Source organism: Saimiri boliviensis, chromosome 6 (assembly GCF_048565385.1).
Source record: "Saimiri boliviensis isolate mSaiBol1 chromosome 6, mSaiBol1.pri, whole genome shotgun sequence".
NCBI lineage: Eukaryota > Metazoa > Chordata > Mammalia > Primates > Cebidae > Saimiri > Saimiri boliviensis.
In genome coordinates, this window is record NC_133454.1 from 79,846,893 (window position 1) to 79,870,184 (window position 23,292).

The following is a 23,292-nucleotide window of genomic DNA, read 5'->3' on the forward strand; positions in this document are numbered from 1 at the left end:
ACTCCTGGAAACCAAACAATACTTTTCTAAACTCATCTCTTCTTTGACTGCATTTGGCAAGGTAATGCAATTATAATGACCCCACACTACAACTTTTCTTTTCTTTTTTTGAGATGGAGTCTTGCTCTGTTGCCAGGCTGGAGTGCAGCAGTGTGATCTCAGCTCGCTGCAACCTCTGACTTCCTGGTTCAAGAAATTCTCCTGTCAGCCTCCCGAGTAACTGGGATTACAGGCACACACCACGCCCAGCTAATTTTTGTATTTTTTGTAGAGATGGGGTTTCACCATGTTGGCCAAGATGGTCTCAATCTCCTGACCTTATAATCCACCCGCCTTGGCCTCCCAAAGTGCTGGGATTACAGGCATGAGCCACTGCAGCCGGCCTAACAACTTATTTTCTTAAACTTTAAATCTTGGTAGAAACATGGAATGGCCTCCAAGTTGCCAAAGGTAAGAGTCTTACAAATGTTCATCACATGACATGGATTTCTAGCCATCTCAATATGAGACATGTGTTCCCCACTGCCTAACCTTTAGGCCAAAGTCTTATACCTTGGGATCTTGTTACAGTAGCAACCCAATTCAAAACGTCAGTTTCTGTGTTTATCAAGGTAATTCACTCTGCTATAACAACCAACTCCAAAGATTCAGTGGCTTACACAAAAAAGTTCTCTCTCTTACATCAAAATTGATTTGGGACAGGGAAAGATGGTCTTCCACTATATGATTCAATGACATTTTGTCTACTAGCATCTATGGTAGGGCCTTGGAAACTCCCACTAAATATTCCTCAATGGAGAATATAGAAATTTTTGCAGGAAATTTTAGGGTTAGGTCTAAACGTCATGTTCCTTGTTTTCATTCACATTCCACTTTCAAGAGCTAGTACCATAGCCCCACCTAATACAAGAGAAAGTACAGTCTAATAGTATGCCACAGAAAAGAGAAAATGGTTATAACAGAATAACTATCCAGTATCTGCCATATCTCTATTCTTGAACAAAACTGCATACTCTTATCTATGCCAAAATCTAAAACTATCATTTCAAGCAGACCCTTAGCCCACAGATGGGGAATACTAAATAAAAGTATTCAATAGTATACTTTATATACTGAATACTATAAAGTATAGTATTCATTTAGTTACTCTAGTATATATTTAAAGTATAGTTCTGACATAACCATATGAACTTAATCATACTCTAAATCAAATATTTTATCATCATTCTTTTTAAGATAGATTATCTCAATCATGATTGGATAAAATTTATGACAGAAAACTCATTACTTTTTCAGGGGTGAAACACCATTTTCATTCCTGACCAAATATCAACATAAAAGATTAAGATGAACAAATCAAGATCAATTATTTCTGGAGAATGGGATTACAGATGGAAGAGGGGGGTACTTAAATGGAAATATATATAAATATAATTATATATATAATTGAAAACATTCTGTAAGTTGAATGGAATGTTTTTAAGTCTGCTTCAAAGAAAAAATTTAAGTTTTGTTACCCTAATCTGTCTTGTTTAAATAATTACAAATATTTTATTGAATGGAAATCAACCCCAAAAGCTAGTTTCTAAGCTGTTCAGTTGAAAACTCTTTATCCAGAAATAACTGATCATCTGTTGTAGTTCTACCTTAACACAAATGTCCCACATGTTGCACCTGGATAAAACACTTAAACACTTGAAGACTTAAATACTTCAAAGGAAAACATTCTTTAAGCATGAATGGAGGCATTTAGTTATTGTTTTTTTCCCCTCATGTCTATATAAAAAGATCAATTGCTAAGTAAAAACAAGAATAGGCATGAAATGGGAGGATAAATGACCAAATAAGGACAAAGGTAGAACTGGAGCAATTACCTAACATGTTAAATTGTTAATCACATATGATTTAAACCTTCTGGAATTAGAGTGAAACCATTATAGAAACACCAGTCAGCATTTCTTGTAAGACTCCTAGATCAGTAAAGGGTTCTTCCCAACTTTCTATGCTAAAGGTCGACATATATTTCCCTTGGAGAACATGTCTATATGTTATAAAATCTTATATTCCAAAATACAAGGTCTCTAGCCTTCAGGGACTCAATGACATTTGAAAACATCTATGCGTACATACATAATACTTTATATCTCTAAAAACATCCAGTCATCCAGTTCTAAAGAAGTTCTATACTGCTGATCAGAAAATCCCTTACTTTCTCTTTGCTCACTTAGCCATCTGGATCCCTCTTCTTTTGCTGATTAGGGAGGAAGAGAACAATATTCCATACATCCATTGATATCTTTAAGTAGGATTCCTTTTCTCCCAAAGTTGTTGAAAGTCAAAGAAACAGCACACCTAAAATATCTTTGAAAAACGGTAATGCAGTATTCAAATTTACTACACAGACCTTATTTTCTTGGATATAAGAATAACTCCCATTCACACAATTCTTTTTTTTTTCTTTGGAGGCAGAGTTTCACTCTGTTCCCCAGGCTGGAGTGCACTGGCGCAATCTCAGCTCACTGCAACCTCCGCCTCCTGGATTCAAGTGATTCTTCTGCCTCAGCCTCCTGAGTAGTTGGGATTATAGGCGCCTGCCAACATGCCTGGTTGTATTTTTAGTAGAGACAGGATTTCACCATGTTGGCCATGCTGGTCTCAAACTCCTGACCTCAAGTGATCCATACACCTCAGCCTCCCAAACGCTGGGATTACAGGCATGAGCCACCATGCACAGCCCACACAATTCTCTATAGATCACAAAGTATACAGCAGGTTAATCTGATTATTCAACCTAATTGACAAAAGCAGGAAATCATAAAAAATAATAAACATCTCTGTTCATTTTAACTTAAAACATAAATGTACAACTTTTACTACAATAAGACACTTTAAGGTTTCGAAGAAATGTGGTGATTTATTAAATAACCTTCCTACAGTTTCATCATAACTTAAACTAAATTATTGAGTATAACATAAAATTATGGACTGGGCAACTTTGGCTACCACAGAAGAAATTTCTAGCTTTGCAGGTAATTTCTGCCCCTCTTTCCACTTTGTATTTAAATAGGTCTACTGCTGTCACTATGCATATGATTCCTACATCACCCATAATTTCATTTTCCAGTGAATAATCAAAATTAATCAACTATTACTGTCATCTTCAGTAAACTTACAGGAACACATAGTTTTATAGCTATCAGTCTATAAACTACATTTTTGGTTCTTTTTGTAATTCATTATTTTCTGTAGCATTGTCAATCAAAGTTAGTTCTTGTTTTTCTCTAAGATTTACTAAAAATTAGGCTGGGAACTCTGCTGTACCTGTGGAACTAAAATGGGAATTCTGTTCTATTTGTAAAAACTACCCATAATGCTGCTAATTGGTAAAAGATGTATAGAATCTATGGTTTTGAATCCAATTTATCTTAAAATGTAACTTAAAAATTTTCATCATGCCAGAACCCCTTGATCCATGTGCTGAATTAAGGAAGGCACATTTATTAATAGAAAATACCCCATATATTGTCCTAATTTCCTCACAACTGAGACAACGTGAATGCCTACTATATTTCAGGTATTAAAATACTAGCAGAAAAATGACATCTACTCAAAGGTGAGAACAATGACACAAAAAGTGTCACCCAAAGTCAAAATATACCATAAGAAACATATAAATGATAACCAAAGATAAAGCAGATTCTAACTAAGGGAATCAAAAATGTTCCACATGTGCTGCACAATCAGCCATGGGTATTAAATGAAAAACAGGAAGGCAAGAGAAGGAGAATTCCAGGAGAAATGAATAGCTTGATCAAACAAAGGCATAGAAGTCTGAAAATCCATAATACATTGTTTTCTGGGGGAAAAAAAGCAGTTAAAGATGACTAAAATACAGAATGTTTGGGAAGAAGCAGAAAAGGGTGATAGTACTAGACAAGGCTTTCATAGAAAAATAACTTTTAAGGTAAATAATGAAAGACATTGCTACAATGATAAACAGGACGCATTTTATTCCATAGACAGTGGGATGTCCCTGGCACTTTTGGAGAAAGGTAAAAGTGACAAAATCAAATTGGAGGTTAGAAATAATAGCTCTGGCAACAGTGAAATGTAAACTAGAGGAAGACTGGATAAGAAATTTTTATAATTACCAAGAAGAAAGATAATGAGAGCCTTAAACATAAGTAGTAGAGGCCAAGATGAACCATATTTGGGGCCACAAAAATAGCATTCATAAAATGTAAAATAATTTGAATCATACAAATCTGTATCTTTTGACCACCATGAAATTAAAGTCAAAACCAATTTATTTTACCTACAAAATACCACAATATTAGGAAATACAATTCTAACACAATGCTAAATAACCCATGGGTCAAGAATAACTCCAAAGAAAAATTTTAAAACATTTTAACTGAATAAAATAAAACACAATTTAATAAAGTTTGTGAGATGCAGTTAAAGCAGTAAAGATTAATTTGTAGCACTGAACATCTTTACTAGAAAGGAACAAAGGTCTCAAATCAATGACTTCAGCTTCCACCCTAAAAACCTGAAAATGTAATGCAAATTAACCCAAAAGTAAGCAGGAGGAGGAGAATAATAAAATGAGAATGAAAATCAATGAAAATGGTAAGAAAAGTAACAAAAAAATAAATGAAAGCTGGTTTTGAAAAGATCAATAAAAGTTATAGATTGATTAGAGAAAAAAGAAAGTTTTATAATGTTAGAGTTTATATTTAGGTCTATTACTTACTTGGATAATTTTTATAATACTGTGAGATATGGATTGAAGATCATTTGTTAATACGGTTATTCAGTTATTCCAACACATTTGTTGAAAACACTATCCTTTCTCCATTGAATAATCTTTATACATTTTTCAAAAAAATCAGTTGTCCATATACATGTGGGTCTATGTTTGTATTCTCTATTAAGTTCTACTGCTTACATTGGTATTGTTCATTGTCTAATTTGTCTACAGTATTAAACTATTTTAATCATTATAAAGTGCCTTCAATTTAATTAATCTAAGCCCTCAAACTGTTCTTACTTTTCAAAGTTGTTCTGCCTTGTCTAGGTCTTTTGCATTTACATATTAATTTGAATTCCAGTAGATCATTGCTATCCTATACAAAAATAATTTTTATAAATTGATCTTGTATCTTCCAACTTCTCAGAACTCATTAATTAGTTTTAGTGGTGTCTGGAGATTCTGCAAAGTATTTTAAATACTTTGGATCATTTTATCAACTCTTTTCTGTATTTTCTATATTTTTAAGAAAATCTCCATGAAACACTTTTGGTATTTTCTTCTGTCCTATATTTCGGTTCATTAATTTTCTTCAACAATGCTCCATGTGCTGCTAAATCAATCCTCTGAGACACTAATTTCAGTTATTATACTTTTTCAATTCTCTTATTTGATGTAATTCTTTTATGAGTTTCTAGTTCTCTGCCAAAACACTTTTTTCCCTCTTAAACATATTAAGCACAGCCATGTCTGATAGTGCCATTAGCTAAATTCCCTGTGAACCTGTTTCTACTAATATTTCCCTTAGTTTCTTAATCACATTGTCTTACCTCCTTGAATGTCTGATTACTTTTGATTGAATGCTAAATGCTGTACTTTTTTTTTTTAATGTGGCTATAACTTGGGACTCTCGATGGTGCTACCTTCATCCAAATTAAACTTATGTGTTCTTTTAGCAGGCAGCTAGCCGAAAGGCCCTAGAAACAACAAATCACCTTAATCCAATTAGAGGTTAAAATTATTCAAGGCTAGGATTCAGTCCCAGTAACAGCTGATCTATTTCTAGTTCACCAACACACATACAATATAGTTTATTTTGACAAACTAAATTCAGAAACTAATTTAAGTTAAAAGAATGAAAGTTACCCAGTTTCTGACTCCATTAAAGTCAGAAAATTCTTTCTGACTACCTATTTTAGTACTGAAAGCTCTTCCAAAAATTAAATGTTCTCTATCATCTGTTTTTGTGTTAAACTGTATCCAGACTTATTTCTTAATTGTAATAGACAAATAAACTATTTGCAGTGAGCTATAATGTTAGTCACATGGAAAACATGTTAGGCAACAATACTTTCTGCACATAGTTGTAATTCAGTAACTGCTTCACTATTACTCAGAAGAGAATTGTTTTATGCACTGGTTGCATTTAATACAAAATTTAAATCATTTCCCCTTATTAGAGAACATTCAAATGTAAGAGAAATATAAAAGTCATTTCCCAAAACATTAAATTTTGTAGCACTGTTGCCATGTTCTGTTGACAGATGTATTAGAAGAAGGTGAAACAAACTCATACAGTATGAAGCCTCCTTGGTTCAAGGAAAGCAAAACCAGAACACTCAAATATATATGATTTCCATTTATTTATTTTTTAAAGGAGGATTCTGGGGTAATGCCAAAAGATAATATTTCTACTTATAGTCTAGAACTTTATGTGTTCTTTGGTTAAAATTTCCCACCAATTTTATTCACATTTCAGAGGGGAAGGTCATACATATTTTAAAACTTCACATATATAAAGGATTAAATAGCTAAATAATGTTTGTATTTCTTTTCTGACAGTTTTCAAGTCCACCTTAATCTAAAATAGAGTAACATTTTAAATGTCTTCATAACTTTATTTTTCCATGCCTACTGGTGTTTTCACATTATTGAAACAGTTACAAAAGGGGGAAATTATCATGCACTTTAAACTGTTTGTGTCTTTTAAAGGACACAACTTATCAAGCTATCAGATCATTTACTTTACTGAAAGAATGAATACACATTGATGGTGGCAGTGACCAGTCTGGAGCAGCCACTTTGGGGACGCCAGTGGCAGTGGGGGGCAGGGGGGCGGGAGGGGGTGTGGCTTGGGTTGTGCACCCCATGGAGCCCATAGGGATGGGGACAGGCAGGAGCCCCATCCCCTACCAAGTCCCATGCTCCCAGGCACAGCTGCAGTCACCCAGCTGCAGCTCTGGAACTGGGCATCCCTGTGCTCTCAGAAGCCAAGAAATCCTCCCTCCCACTGGTCACCAATGGCTTGGAAGTGCCTGCTCCTGTTCCCTGGCCTCTCCTCGCTCCCAGTGCCCACTCCAATTTCAGTGCAAAGTTGTGGCCGAGCCCAGGTGCTACAGCGACCTGGCCAGGTGTGTACATGTGGGCTGGTGCTGAGACATTGGCCCCCTGCTGCCTCACCCACTTCCAGACTTTGGGAACCAGTAAGCATGGGAGGGAGGCTGGGGGCGGTGCTGATGACAGCTGGGTGAAGGCCCGCAGCTATCCCTTGGCATGAACAGCCTGGGCACCATGGACAGCATGTTGATGGCAGTTGGAGGCGGGCAGGTCCCTGGTGAAACCCCACCTTCAGGCCAGAGATGGCCTGAAGTCTGAGGTCTGGGCTGCCAGTTCTGGATCAAGTCTGGGCTCCAGTTCTGGATGAAGTAGCACACCAATTCTGGGTGAAGTCCCAGGCTGAGTGTGAGAACATCACTGATGACTGCTCAGCCAATCCTCGGATGGTGCTTTTTCCAGGCCCGCCCATGGCCACACGTGGACCAATCACCATGCACTTCCTCCATTCAGAGCACATAAAAACTTCAGATTGAACCGAATTTAGATACATTTTGGGAGGACCTGCCTTTGGAAAGACCAAATATGGGTCTCCTCTCTGTGGAGAGCTGGGTACTCATTGTTTGACCTGCCTGCAGAAAAGAGCTACCTAGTATAGGTTTCCTCTTTGCTGAGAGCTGGACACTCATTGGGATGACCTGGTTATGGAATTAAGCTACCAACTTTGGGTCTCCTGAGAGGTGTTCTGTCATTCAAGGAAGCTCCTCTCCTCCTTGCTCAGCCTCCCGTTGTCTGCCTTCTCATTCTTCCTGGATGTGGGACAAAGATTCAGGACCCACCGAATGGCAGGATGGAAAGAGGTATAACACCAACAGGGCTGAAACATACCCTCTGCTCACGACGTTGCAGGCAACAAGAAGGAAAGAAGAGCTGCAGCCCTTCTGGGAGACTAGACCTCAGAACTCCCTGAGCCAGGGCTGTGACATGCTATTACACCCTCTTTGGGGCTTTGCAGTTTTGCAACAGAAGCCACTTGCAGTATATCTGGTCCAGCCACAGTCTCGCATGAAGCCAGTCCCTATGCTGGTGTCTGGAGCTACCCATTCCACTGCAGCCGGCACACATGGCTGTGCGCAGTGGCCAGATCCTGCAATTGCTCACTCACATACCCCTGCCACTCCACACCAGGCTCACTCTTGGTAGGTGTGGGATCCATGCAAACTAAGCCCAAGCCAGCAGAAGAAAAGAAACTAATAAAGATTAGAGTAGAAATAAATGAAATATAAACAGGGAAAGCGAAAGCAAAAAAACAAAACAAAACAAAACAAAAAAAAAACTAAGAGGGTTTTTTTGTTTGTTTTGTTTTGTTTTGTTTTTGCCAGACTAGGAAAAGAGAAGACTCAAATAAATAAAATAAAAAATAAAACAGTAGACACTACAACTGTTATCACAGAAATAGAATCTTAAAGAGACTACTATGAACAATCATATGCAAACAAATTAAATAACCTAGAAAACATGTATAAATGTCTAGAAACATACCTGCTAACACTGATCATGAATAAATAGGAAATCTGAGCAGATGAATAAAAAGTGAGGAGAATGAATGATGCAAATCACAAAAAGCCATATAAAGACAACAGAAAAAGAAAATTACAAGCTAACGTCCCTGATGAATACAAACTCAAAAATATTCAACGCACGAAATTCAGCAGCACACCACAAGCATCCTATACCATGATCCAGCAGGATTTATTCCTGGAATGTAAGAATGGTTCAATATATGCAAATTCAAAAATTTAGCCTACCATATTAACAGAATTATAAATATCACATGATCATCTCATTAGATCACAAAGAGCTTTTGATAAAATCCAATATATTTTAATGATTAAAAACTCTCAACAAATTAGGTAAGAAGAATGTACTCCCAAAATAATAAAGTCTATATATGTCAAGTCCACGACTAACATCATATTCAATGACAGCTTTTCCTCTGAAAGGTTTTCCTCTAACATCAGAGACAAACAATAATGAAACCACCTTTGCAAAATTATGACTGAGACAGTGAAAGAGATCTAACTTAACCAACTCCATCATGCTTCTAACTTCCAAACTGTCTTTGTTTGTTCCTGGGCATAGGCTGAATTAACTTTGGGAGAAATGTAGTTTACAGTTTAAACAAAGATGCTAACAGCCCTTTCCCAAAGCAGACCTCCTGGCCTGGGGACTAGATTGCCTTTGTAAGACTAACATTAGCCACAAGATTACAAGTTAAGGTTTAGAAGTCATACAGCTGGAAGCTACAAGATTCTGATACTCCCTAAATTGTTCCTAAGATCAGTGCTTGAGATGTTTTGCAGACCCTGCACTTGATGGACCAATTGGCACTACCCAGATCAATAAACTGGCTCATCTGATCTTGTGCCCCCTACCCAGGAACTGATTCAACAAAAGAAGACAGCTTTGACTCCCTATGATTTCATCCCTGACCAATCCGCACTCCTGGCTTACTGGCTTCCCCCCATCCACCAAGTTATCCTTAAAAACTCTGCCTCCCAAATGCTGGAGGGCAGGGGGGAGACTGATTTGAGTAATAATAAAACTCTGGTCTCCCACACAGCCGGCTCTGTGTGAATTGCTCTTTCTCTATTACAATTCTCCTGTTTTGAATTGCCTCTGGGTAGCAGCGGGCAAGGTGAATCCCTTGGGCAGTTACAACAAAAGATACCCAAAATGTAAAAGAAGAATTAAAAGTGTTCTTGCACATGGCATGATGTTATGTATACACAGAGAGAAAACCCTGAATACTCCACCAAATATCTGTTAGAACTAATAAACAAGTTCAGTAAAGTTGGTGGATACAAAATTCTCATAAAATTCAGTTGTGGGCCACATGTAGTGGCTCATGCCTGTAATCCCAGTACGTTGGGAGGCTGAGGCGGGTGGATCACCTGATGTCAGGAGTTCAAGACCAGCCTGACCAACATGTTGAAACCCCACCTCTACTAAAAATACAAAAACTAATCAGGTGTGGTGGCATAAGCCTGTAATCTCAGCTACTCGGGCGGCTGAGGCAGGAGAATTGCTTGAACCTAGGAGGCGAAGTTTGCCGTGAGCCGAGTTCATGCCACTGCACTCCAGCCTAGGTACCAAGAGTGAAACTCCATCTCAAAAAAAAAAAAAAAAATCAGCTATATTTCTACATATTAATGAGGAACTATTCAAAAAGTAAATTAAGAAAACAATCCCATGTATGATAGCATCAAAAAGAATAAAATACTTAGAAACTGAATTTACCCAAGGAGGTGAAAGATCTATACCTAGAAATCTATAAAACATTGATGAAAGAAACTGAAGTAGACACAAATATATGGAAGATTTCTCATGCTCATAGACTAGATACATTAATATCATTGAAATGTCCATACCACCCAAAACGATTTACAGATATACTGCAATCCCTATGAAAGTTTCAATGGCAGTTTTCACAAAAGTAGAAAAAACAATTCTAACATTCATATGAAACCTTAAAAGCACTGAATAGCCAAACCAATCTTGAGAAAGAAGAACAAGGCTGGAGGCATCACACTTCCTGATTTCAAATTGTATTACAAAACTACAGTAATCAAAACAGCACAGTACTGGAATAAAAACAAAGACATATGCAAAAAGAACAGAATAGGGAGCCCAGAAACAAACTTGCAAGTAAAGTTAACTAATTTTTGACAAAGGTACCAAGAATATACAATGGGCAAAGGATAGTCTCTTCCATTAATGGTGGTGGGAAAACTGAATATCCACATGCAAAAGAATAAAATTTGACCCTTATATCATACACAAAAAACAAATCAAATTATCTTAAATATAAGACCTGAAACTGCAAAACTCCTAGATAAAAACAGAGGGCAAAAGCTCCTTGACGTTGGTCTTGGCAACAATTTTTTAGATATGATGCCAAAAGCGTAAGCAATAATAAACAAGTAGGATTAAAAAATTAGACAAATTTAATTTTTTTCTGCACAGCAAAGAAAACAATCAACAAAATGAAATAGCAATCTCCAGAAGGGAGAAAATACTTGCAAACCATACATGTGATAAGGGGGTAAGATCCAAAATGTATAATACAAGTAACTCAAACAACTCAATAGCAAAAAAAAGAAAAAGAAAGAAAAAGAAAGAAACAAAGAAAGAAAACAAAAACCTGAATAGAAATCTTTCTAAAGAAGAAATACAAATTGCTTCCAAATCTATATCCCTAGACCTAACCTGTCCCTGGATTTCAAATGGCTAATTGCATGCCTGTTGAATAACTTTCCTTGACTATTTCACATATATTTTGGCCTCATTCTAAGAGGTAGCATAGTATAGTTATAAAGAGTATGATCTCTGGAGCCAGAATTGCCCTGGTTTAAACCTAGAGCCTGGTTTTCAGTCTCTGTGGTTACTAGCCTTGTTAACTTTAAACAAATTACTAGACCTATTTGTATCTCGATTTCCTCACCTATAAAATGGGAATAATAATACAGTTTAAACATCCCTAATATGAAAATCCAAAATCCCAAATCTGTAATGCTCCAAGATCTGAAACTTTTTGAGCACTGAGATAACACTCATTGCAGCATTGCAGACTTTGGATATTTGGATTAAGGATGTTCAACTGGTTAGTATCTGCAAATATTCCAAAATCTGGGGGAAAAAAAAAACAAAAAACACCAAATTCCAAAACACTTCTGCTCCCAAGCATTTCAGATAAGGGCTAGTCAACCTGTTCTTATCTTGCACAGTCAAGGTTTAAATATGTAATTTTTAAAACTCTTAAAACAGAAGTGGACACATATTACATGTTATATAAGTGTTGGTGAAATAAAAACATGTCTAATGACCAAATTCTAACTCTCCATTCCCAAAACTATACCTTTTTCTATAATATTTATTTCAGAAAATGACTCTAAAGCAAAAACCTTGCCTCTTTCCATCTCTAATCTCTATTTTCAGTGAGTGCTTCAAATTTTTGCCATAAGGTTCAAAAAGATCTGGCCAGAGAAGAGGGAATGAGAGGAGAAAAGGAAGAAGGAAAAAAGAAAAGGCAGAAGGAAAAAGAGAGGAAAAAAAGTAAAGAATTTATGGCAGTACATACACCAAAATGTTAACAGTGGTTATCTCTGGTTGAAGAGATTACAAGTCAGCTTCATATTTTTCTTTACATACCTTTCTGTATTTCTGAGATTGTCCTTAAAAACTGTGCTTCCTTTTTCATCAGGAAGAGGGAAAAAAGGCTGTTTTGAAAATGTCTTTAATGATATTCTGAAAGGACTCTAAGCCCCTCATTATCTGGTTCATATACCTTCTGCCACTCCTCATATCCTTGCATCTTTCCATATCTGTACCTCTGCATAAGCAGCTACCTCTTCCTAGAACATTATCCCTATTTACCTGCACCTGGCTAATTCCTATTCATCCTTCAAAACTACACATATGCACAACTTTCTCCATAAAATCTTGTACTACAACCCTGCTATTTCCATACTCACTGTTCCAAAGCCTTATTTAAATAGCCCTTTTAGGGCATCTTTAGGACCCACTGTACACAGGTAGCATTTATCACAGTAATTTCACTAAAGTCCTCTTCTTTCCTTGATAAAAGGAAACACATTTTGTTTTTCTATCTCCAGCACCTAACACAGTACCTGATGCATAGTATGGGATCAAAAAACGTTTGTTGAGCAAATGACTCCAAAGTAATATTACTTGAACTATACTGTTTTGCCTTTCTGGAGTTGCATAAGAGTTAAAAGACAATTTCCTAAAATAACAGATTCCCAATTAGTAAGGAGTGCTCAAAGTGAAACAGAACACTACCATTTTTTTAAGAGATGACATCACACTCTGTCACCAGGCTGGAGTGCAGTGGTGTAATCATAACTCACTGTAGCCTTAAACTCCTAGGCTCATGCAATTCTCAGCCTTCTGAGTAGCTAGGAATACTGGGCGTTGGGGGCTGGGAGAGGGTGCTACAATGTCCAGCTAACTTTTTTAACTTTTTAGAGACAAGATCTCACTAGGTTGCTCAAGTTTGTCTCCAACTTCCGGCCTCAAGCGATCCTTCCATCTCAGCCTCCTTGAGTAGCTAGGATGACATGTGCATGCCACTGCAGCTGGCAAAATGCTACCATTCTTACTCCTTTGGTCAATTATTTACTCATCAAACATGTATTTACTACACATCATAGATGCCTGGCATTAGGATACAAGGATGAGTAACAAAATACAGGATTCTTCTCTCATTATACTTTGAGTTAGGCAGAGGAGAGGAGAGATATTGATTAAATTCTCAAAGCTAAAAAACAAACACTAGTGAATTGCTTTTAAAGTTAAAAAGTACATTTCTATTAAAATATAGAACAAAATACATCATCATGCTTGGAAAGATCAGAGATTCTAAATTAGAAATAAGATTTGGCCACATGAGGCCAGACTCAGTGGCTCATGCCTATAATCCCGGCACTTTGGGAGGCCATGGCAGGCAGATCACTTGAGGTCAGGAGTTCGAGACCAGCCTGGCCAACATGGCAAAATGCCATCTCTACTAAAAATACAAAAATTAGCTGGGCATGGTGGTATACACCTGTAATCCAAGCTACTAAGGAGGCTAAGGCAGGAGAATTTCTTGAGCCTGGAAGATTTTGATCACATGAAAATAGCAGTTTTCAATCATTTTTTTTCTGGATGCACATCCCAAGTTATATATTCTTCCCACAAGAAGCTAAATGACTATACTTCTAATGAATAGGGTATGACACCTCATAGTTTTTGTCAGTTATTCCGACTCTTCTTTAAAAACAGTTTGTTACAATTTATGAAGCCAAAGCCATTTGTAAATTATACCAAATTAAAACTGCCAAAGCAGTTTATTATAATTTACAAAGCCAAGATTGACAAGATAAACCAATCTTAATTTCCTGACAGCAAATGATTACCATAGGAATGACTAGCTGAAATATGAAGCCTGCACTGTAAGAACTCTCCATATTGGATAATGTGGGAGAGACTGCTGGCTGTCCACCAACATCCATTTTTCCATACTGTAGATGGCAATATGCCTAACTCAAATACACACTAAATTTATCTGCCTCCTTTGCAGACATATACGGTTACAAATCAGTTCTGGCTAAAGAGATACCAGTAGAAGTCACCTGGTACACTTTCGGGAAAATTCTTTTTAAAAGGAGGAAGAGGGTGAATGTGGTGGCTCATGCCTGTAATCCCAACACTCTGGGACACCCATGCAGGAGGACTGCTTGAGGGTAGGAGTTGAAGTCCAGCCTGGGCAACATAGCAAGACCCCATTCTCTACAAAACAATAAAAAAATAAGGATTAGCCAGGCATGGTGGCACACATCTCTCTAGTCCTAGCTACTCTGGAGACTGAAGCAGGAAGATTGCTTCAGCCCAGAAGTTCAAGCCTGTGGTGCTTGCGGTGACCTGTGACTTTGACTTTACATTTCTGGCTGGGCAATAGAGTGAGACCCTGCCTCAAATATAAATAAATAAATAAGTACTTTATGGGTATTAAGTCATTTGACCACATATCTTTCCTTTCTATATATGTACCAAACAGAAATTGGATAAGCAACACTTCAAATTAAACTAAAAAAAAAAAATCATATTTCTGATTCAAATGAAACACATAGCCTTTAAGATTTTAGCACTGGAAATATTTAGTAGATATATAAGGACCAAATGACTTAATATACACAGACTGCTTAAAACGGTTCCTGGTACATAGTGTATGAAGTTTATCCCTATTAGACTGATAAAAAGAGGCACACTGCCTTTAAATAATTTGCCCAAGGTTACAGTGTTACCAAGTAGAGAACAGAAACTCAGGAATACTGGTCTAGAATCCATGATATTGACCACTTTACCAAATTACTTTTTAAGTGTTATATCTTAAGTTCATTTAGAGGGTCAGTTCATTTAGAGGGTCAAGCTGGACAAAGCTGAAATTACTTCTACCTTCTCACTACTCTATCAAGGTACTGCTTCTCTTTCAGTTATCCAAATTTAAATCAGTGAGATAACTTATGGTCCCTCAGTGCATTCCATATTTGATTAGTCATCCAACCAAACCCTGTCAATTAAATACTCCATTCCCATGCCTATTGTCACTATCTCAGATATTCTACAGCCAAAACTGCATCAGCTTTTCTAGAAGCTAATTGCTAATGTCAACCTTATTAATAAAACATCTAGGTCTTTTTCACATGAACTTCAGGTCTTACGTCATAGTTTTACAGGATATAATTGTAACAAAATACTTTACATTTCCTCATATTCATTTTTATTAATTTCAGTCCATTATTCCAGCCTATATACTAACTCTCCCTTCCAAATATATACCAAACACAAATTGGATAAGCAAAACTTTAAAGTAAACTAAAAGAAATCAATCACATTTCCTATTCAAACGAAGCACACAGCCTTTAAGACTTTAGCACTGGAAATATTTAATAGAATCTATAGAAAAGGAGAATAGCTGAATCAAGTGACCTTTTAACATGTAAGTTACACTTTGGAGTGGGGTGCTGTTAGTTCAATTACCAAAATCCTAATTTATATAACCTTCACAAGAGCACAGTGCTTACTTTAATCTATCTTGGTTCCACTGAGTATAACTGAGACAGTTTGAAGAGTAAAAAGACTACCAAATGGAAACAACCCATCAGGTAAAAACAGTCTACAGCATACAGTAACTCACAGTGCTCTCCCACCTTTTTTCACTTCATGCAACATAGAGGATGTTATCTACACAGAATACCACATCTAATCACAAGACTGCTCACAGTCGGAGATCTTAGTATCTTAACACACTTGGGACTGAGCCAAGTGCCTCAGGGCATCTCTTAGCAAGTCTCACACTAAATTACCAAAGTTATTTCCTCACAACATTAATAAATCCTCATCTATTCCAAACAAGATAGCCATCCAAAACCTTGGGACAATTTTGAATGTCCTTCATATGGATTCCTTGCTTCCCAGCTCCCTTTACACCAGGATGTGGAAAGTGCTATCTTCTGCACTTTCTCTTGAGAGGCAGAAAGAAATATACAATGGCTAATTCTGACCTATACCTTGGGCCCTCCATTTTCTTTTTTTAATCTGAAGAAAATACCTCTTCTTGTAGCTTGAGTTACTTACTATATAAATGATTTTGGTCTTTAAGTGAGCTCTTGCCTCCACAGACATGGGGCAGCTACATATCCAAAGGCTAAGGTGATGTGAGATTATAAGATATAACACATTGCTATTGGTATTTGAAGCTTGCCACAGATATTAATCCAGTGTGATATGTATTAAATCAACTTTATATTATCCAGTGCCTTGCCATGTTTTCATGCCCTTACAGCTCTACAGTTGACATCCCTAAAAATGACTGCCAGAATAATAGCAAGAGCTCATGGCTCCATTAGCAATAGTTGGCACTAGTTTCCAGGTTCCAATATGATCTGTTGCAAAATTAGCCAAAAATGATGTCCAAAGATTTGCCAGAGTTGAATTTCTTTTTGAAATGCACAAGACAACTTCATTAAGATTAGACCAGTACACTCTTGTAGTATAACATCGTGCACTAAACAGAACCAAATCTCTATCTCAGTCACTTCAACTAGATAAATCTGTAAATGAGATGGAAAGACTCTACTTTCTGCCCTAAATTCTAGAAATTTTTATTATGTTAAGAGTTCAATGTTTATAACTTAATGATATATCCAAACATATTGGGACCTTCAACTCCTGAAAAAGGAATTTGGATATGTATGTATTTTATACAAATTTGGCAAATTGGCTTTAGAGAAGAAAAAGATCCAGACAACAGAGAAAGACTCTGTCTCAAAAAAATAAAACTATACCTTAACTTTGTTCCCCCACTTTTTAACCTTTTGTTGTTTCTGTTTGTATCGTATTGTTCTGTACATGTCTTGAAAAGTCCTTGTTATTATTTTTTATTGGTTCATATTTTAGTCTTTCTATTTAAGAGGAGTTTACACATGGCAGCTGCAGTATTATAATATTATTTGTTTTCAAGGGTACTTAGTATTTTGGTGTACTTAGTGAGTTTTGTTGCTTATTAATTTTTGTTTTTTCTGATGAAGCTATTCCCTTTAAAATTTCTTGTAAGATGGGTCTGGTGTTGATGAAATCCCTCAACTTTTATTTGTCTGGGAAAGTAGTCCTCCCTCATGTCTGAAGAATATTTTTCCTAGATATACTGTTCTAGGATAAAAGCTTCTTTCCTTCAGCACTTGAAGTATATCAGGCCACTCTCTACCGGCCTGTAAAGTTTCCATGGAATAATCAGCTGTCAGACATACTGAAGCTCCATTGTACGTTATTTGTTTCTTTTCTCTTGTTGCTTTCAAGATCCTTTCTTTATCCTTGACCTCTGGGAGTCCGATATTACATACCTTATGTATTCTTCTTTGGATTAAATCTGCTAACTGTTCTATAATCTTGTATGTCAATATGAGTATCTTTCTCTAGCTTTGGGAAATTTTCTGTTATTATCACTTTGAGTAAACTTTCTACCCCTATCTTCTCTACCTCCTCTTTAAGGCCAATAACTCTTAGATTTGCCCCACCGAGGCTATTTTCTAGAACTTGTAGGTGTGTGTCATTCTTTTTTCTTTTACTTTGGTGTTTTCTGACTTTGTATTTTTAAATAGCATCTCTTCAAGCTCACAAATTCTTTCTTCTGCTTGATCAATTCTGCTGCTAAGAGACTCATGTGTTCCTCAGCTTTAATAAATCTTTCACTTGGTTTTGAATCCAATAGTAAAATCTAAGATTTTCATTAGAACACTGTGGCCGTCATAATCAAAGCTACTCCTTATTCCTAAGTTCACAGATACTAGAGTTATTTCTTGTAAATATGGTCTATCTATCTTTGGAAAAAATAAGAGCTGACAACTCTTTAAGCATCAAGGATTCATGTCATTACACTCTTCTGATTTTAATGTTAAAATGCTTTTTCTCTAAGTGTCTTTCGAATGCCACTAAAACCATCCTAATTAGAATCTAAGACTTAGTCTATTAATTTTTTAAGTATCAGAAATAAACTTTTAAAAAATCAGCTTACCCATATGATACAACCAGTAGAGTAGTTTTAGAAATGCTTTAACAGAGAATCAAAGACCAGGGTTTTATTATCATCTCAGCAATTAGTAAGTTGCTATATAATACTGAACAAGCTGCAAAATCTCCTGAGATTTCAATTTCTACTTTTTTTTTTTAATGAATGAATTTTAGCACTTAAATAAATTCAACTTACCTAAAACTGTCACTTTTCTCTTTGGTTTTCTAAATCTTCACTTTATACAAATTTTCCCAATTTTTGAAATGATCTTTCTAAATTTTCACATGCAGTTGAAATTCTGGATAATTTTTGACCTGACTTCAAGTATCTTTAAGAGTTAGCCAGTCCCAGCACTTTGGGAGGCCGAGACGGGTGGATCACGAGGTCAAGAGATTGAGACCATCCTGGTCAACATGGTGAAATCCCGTCTCTACTAGAAATACTAAAAATTAGCTGGGCATGGTGGTGCGTGCATGTAATCCCAGCTACTCAGGAGGATGAGGCAGGAGAATTGCCTGAACCCAGGAGGCGGAGGTTGCAATGAGCCGAGATTGCGCCATTGCACTCCAGCCTGGGTAACAAGAGCAAAACTCCATCTCAAAAACAAGTACATTTTACTAAGGACTTTTATCTTTATAATTAATCTTTGAAATTGTCACTCCTTTTTTAGTTTCCATTATATTTCAAAAGAGGTCTGAAATAGTCCCACCATCCTCCTTCATGGACACATCTCAATGCAATGCAACAGTAAACTATTTCTGAATGTCAAGTACAAGTTACATAGACATTCTTCTAAGTAAGATATATGTGTATAATTCCAAGGCATTTCTTGAAAGTAAGTCTAGTGGTAATAATTTGATATAAGAGGAGATACAGCCATATCATTGTTAAATTTATATTTCATTAATGAGTTTCTAGTTCTCAAAAACTAAAAAACTTTTCTCCAATAAATATATATATTTGCTTATTTTGTCATCTTAGTAACTCTCTCACACTAAAATTTTGTACATTGGTGACTTTTTATAGACCCGTACGTACCACTAGAGGCCACCAAATACTTCTTTTTATTAAACTGACATATTTGCAAGTTATTCTGGCTAGCTTAAAGGTACTTTAAGTTAAGCTAAGTTACAAGGAGATGACCAGGCATGATAATATCTGTAACGGGGAAAGTTCCACCTGACCTCTCAAAGAATTACACAAACTTAAGTAAAAAGATGTAAACATATTTCATACAGTAAATAGGATGTATAATTTGACAAAAAGTTTTATGAGATCAAAATGGGGGGGTAGGTAATATAAAAATTCATTCCCTACATACCTTTGAAAGTAGATTATATGACTTAGTGATATGGTGTTCTCTCAAACTGCTGTTGTCCTTCATAAGCAAATTATTTACATAAAAACATACACCTCTCTCTATATAAATATAAACATACAGATACATAACATCCTAGAGTTCAGTATTCTTTCCCACATATCACAAAGTCTTTCACACATAATGTTTTTAATATCTAAAGTTGGCTACCATTTACAGCAATCAAAACTTTAAGAAAAGTCTTATTGTCAAAGTCACCTGACCTTTTTTTTTTTTTTTTTTTAAAAGACAGAGTCCTCTTCTGTCACCCAGGCTGAAGTGTAGTGGTGTGATCTCGGCTCACTGCAATCTGCCTCCTGGGCTCAAGTGACCCTCCCACCTCAGCTTCCCAAGCAGCTGAAACTACAAGCATGCATGCACCACCATGTCCGGCTCATTTTCCTTTTTTTCTGAGACAGAGTCTTACTCTGTCGCCAGGCTGGAGTGCAATGCACTCGGCTCACTGTAACCTCTGTGTCCCAGGTTTAAGTGATTCTCCTGCCTCAGCCTCCCAAGTAGCTGAGACTACAGGTACGTGCCAATTTTTGTATTTTTAGTAGAGACAGGGTTTCACTATGTTGGCCAGGATGGTCTCAATCTCTTGACCTCATGATCTGCCTGCCCCAGCCTCCCAAAGTGCTGGGATTATAGGCATGAGCCACCGTGCCTGGCCAATTTTTCTATGTTTTGTAGAAAAGGGTTTCTCCATGTTGCCCAGGCTGGTCATCACCCCACATTTTTTAATATACCCAAAATTCTGGCTTGAAGAAGCAAACCTGGCATCTGGCAAAATAAACTGGCACCTGAGTAAACTCTGCTCTGCTTTCTAGATGAAAGTGCTGCTTAGGGTATCCCACATCCCCTCACTTCTTCCAGCATCTTCCTCCTTTCCAATGGTAAATAGCAAAAACTAGAAGGCCCAAGTAGCATCCAAAGATTCTGCAGATCCAAGGGAAACTTCTAAAACAAAATGGGGCTTATTGCTATCGTACTATCCACCTTCTCTGCATATATACTATTTTTCAAGGGTTTCAAGGGTTTTCAGAAAATCCAGAAAAACTAATCAATCATGGTTTTGATGTTCTGTCTAAAAAATCTTGGCTTAACTAAAGGTCTCAAAGTCCTAAGTTTTCTTTAAAAAATCTTTATAGTGTTAGCTTTTACATTTAGTCTATGATTCATTTCAAGTGACTTTTTGTGTATGGTTTAAGGTCAAGGCTCATTTTTTTTCCAAATGGGTATCTTCTTGTTCTGGCACCATTTGGGTTATCTTTCCCACAACTGAATTACATTAGCAACTCTTCAAAAAATCAATTTATGAAGTCAGGCACAGAAAGGTAACTACTGTTTTTTCTCACTCATATGTAGAAGCTAAACACAAAAAAACAAAAATTTGAGCTCATAGAAGCAGAGAGTAGAAATGTGGTTATTAGAGGCTGGGAAGGATATGGGGAGGGGAGGAAAGGAAGACGCTGGTTAACAGATACAGAGTAACAGCTAGATGGGAAAAATAAGTTCTAGGGTTCTGTAGCACCGTAAGGTGAATACAGCTAACAATATTTTAGTGTATATTTTCAAAAAGTTAGAAGATTTTGAATGTTCAGAACAATAAGAAATGAGAAGTATTTGAGGTGATGGTTATACTCTGGTGTATACTGAGGTGACGGTTAATTACTCTGATTTGACCATTACACATTGTATACATGTATCGAAATACCACTCTGTTTCCCATAAATATGTAGTATTACATATCAACCAAAAATAAAAGGAAAAAACAAAAAAGATAACACGATTTTCTTTCAGTGCAGTGAAACATTTCAGAAAAAATAAATTTATGATATATATGTTAGTTTGCTTCTAGACTGTACCATGGATCTACATGTCTATTCCTTAAACCAGTACCATACTGTCTTGATTACTGAGCCTTGTGGTATGTCTTTAAACCAGGTAGTGTAAGTCTTCCAACTTTGTACTTTTCTTTCCCAAATAGTTTTTGGCTACTTGATATAAAATATGCCTTAGAGATTTATTCATTTCAGTTCCTAAAGCTTTCTTTCATACTGTTTTAAAAGTTAACTATACTAAAATACATGTAACATAAAATTTGTCATCTTAACAATTTTAAGTGGACAGTTCAGATAGTGTTAAATACACTCACATTGTTGTGCAACTAAACTCTTTACACCTTGCAAAATTCACAATCTATGCCCATTAAACAACTTGACATTCCTCCTTTTCCCCAGCCCCTGGCAACCACAATTCTCCTTCCTGTCTACATGAATTTGACAACTCTAGGTAACTCATATTAGTGAAATCACATAGTATTTGTTTTTTTGTGTGTGTGACTGGCTTATTTCCCTTAACATAATGTCCTCAAGGTTCATCCTTCAGGTTGAACCTTTCACAACACAGTAAATGTTGGCACATGTTGTGACATGTGTCAGAATTTTCTTCCTTTTTAAGGCTTAATAATATTCTGGGGTGGGTGGGTGCGTGCGTGCATGCGTGTGTATCACATCTCACTTGTCTATTCATCTATGGACACTTAGGTTGCTTCCACCATTTGACTGTTGTGAACAATGCTACTATAAATGTGTATGAATATTTGTTTGAATCCCAGCTTTCAGTTCTTTTAGGTATATACTCAGAAGTGAAATTGCTAGATCATACAGTAATTTTATTTTCAATTTTTTTTTTTTTTTGAAGACTCTCAGTATCATTTTCCACAGTGGCTGCACCATTTTACTTTCCCACCAACTGTGCAGAAGGGTTCCAGTCTCTCCCTAATCTTGCTAACATTTGTTATTTTCTGGGATTTTTGTTTTGGGCTTTTTTTTTTTTTTAAGAGTTAGAATCTCACTCTATCACCCAAGCTGTAGTTGCAGTGGTGCAATCATAGTTCACTGCTGCCTCCAACTTCCGGGCTCAGGTAATCCTTCCACCTCAGCTTTCCTAGTTGCTGGGATTGCAAATGTGCTTGGCTTTTTTTTTCCCCCCATAGCAATAATAATAATGGGCATGCAACAGTATCTTATGGTGGTTTTAATATGCACTTCCTTAATAATTGGTGATGTTAGCATCTTTTCATGTGTTTGTATATCTTTTTATCTCATATTTTTAACGGCTGTACTATGTTCTAATGAGTGGGTGTGGTACCATTAATCCAACCAGTTCCCTACTAATGGTCACTTAGTTTCCAATCTTTTGCATACAGGTAATTCATACAAACATATGTATATAAATAACCATACAAATCAGTTGGTTATAGACAGCCCCAGTTTATGCATGTTTTTCATTTACTCCTTTTCACTCTCAAAAGCATTTTGGTTTGAATAAGATACAGTTACCCTAGTTTCAGATTAAGGATAAGATAAATTGCTAGAAGTGAAATTGGGCAAGAACTAGCTTTGATTTAACCTTCCAGGCTATTTGTTACCCAAAACTCACCCCATATTAGAAATCTAGTAATAGAAAAAGATATTTATATTTATCACTTTATTATAAAGGATAAGACTAAGACAGACAAGTGGAAGAGACATACAGGGAAAGGTATGGCAGGGAGGAAGTGACAGAGCCTCCGCACCCTCTCTCAGGTGTACCACTTTCATAGGACTTTAGTGTGTTCACTGGCCAGGCACAATGGCTCATGCCTGTAATCCCAGTGCTTTGGGAAGTCAGGGTAAGAGGACTACTTGAGGCCAGGAGTTTGAGACC

At 36.5% G+C, this 23,292-nt stretch overlaps 1 protein-coding gene across 5 annotated transcripts in view; it reads right to left on the reverse strand.

Annotated features, from left to right (window-relative positions):
• SBF2 (SET binding factor 2) overlaps window positions 1–23,292 on the reverse strand; it is a 478,855-nt gene that overhangs the window by 349,815 nt on the left and 105,748 nt on the right. The window lies entirely within an intron of this gene.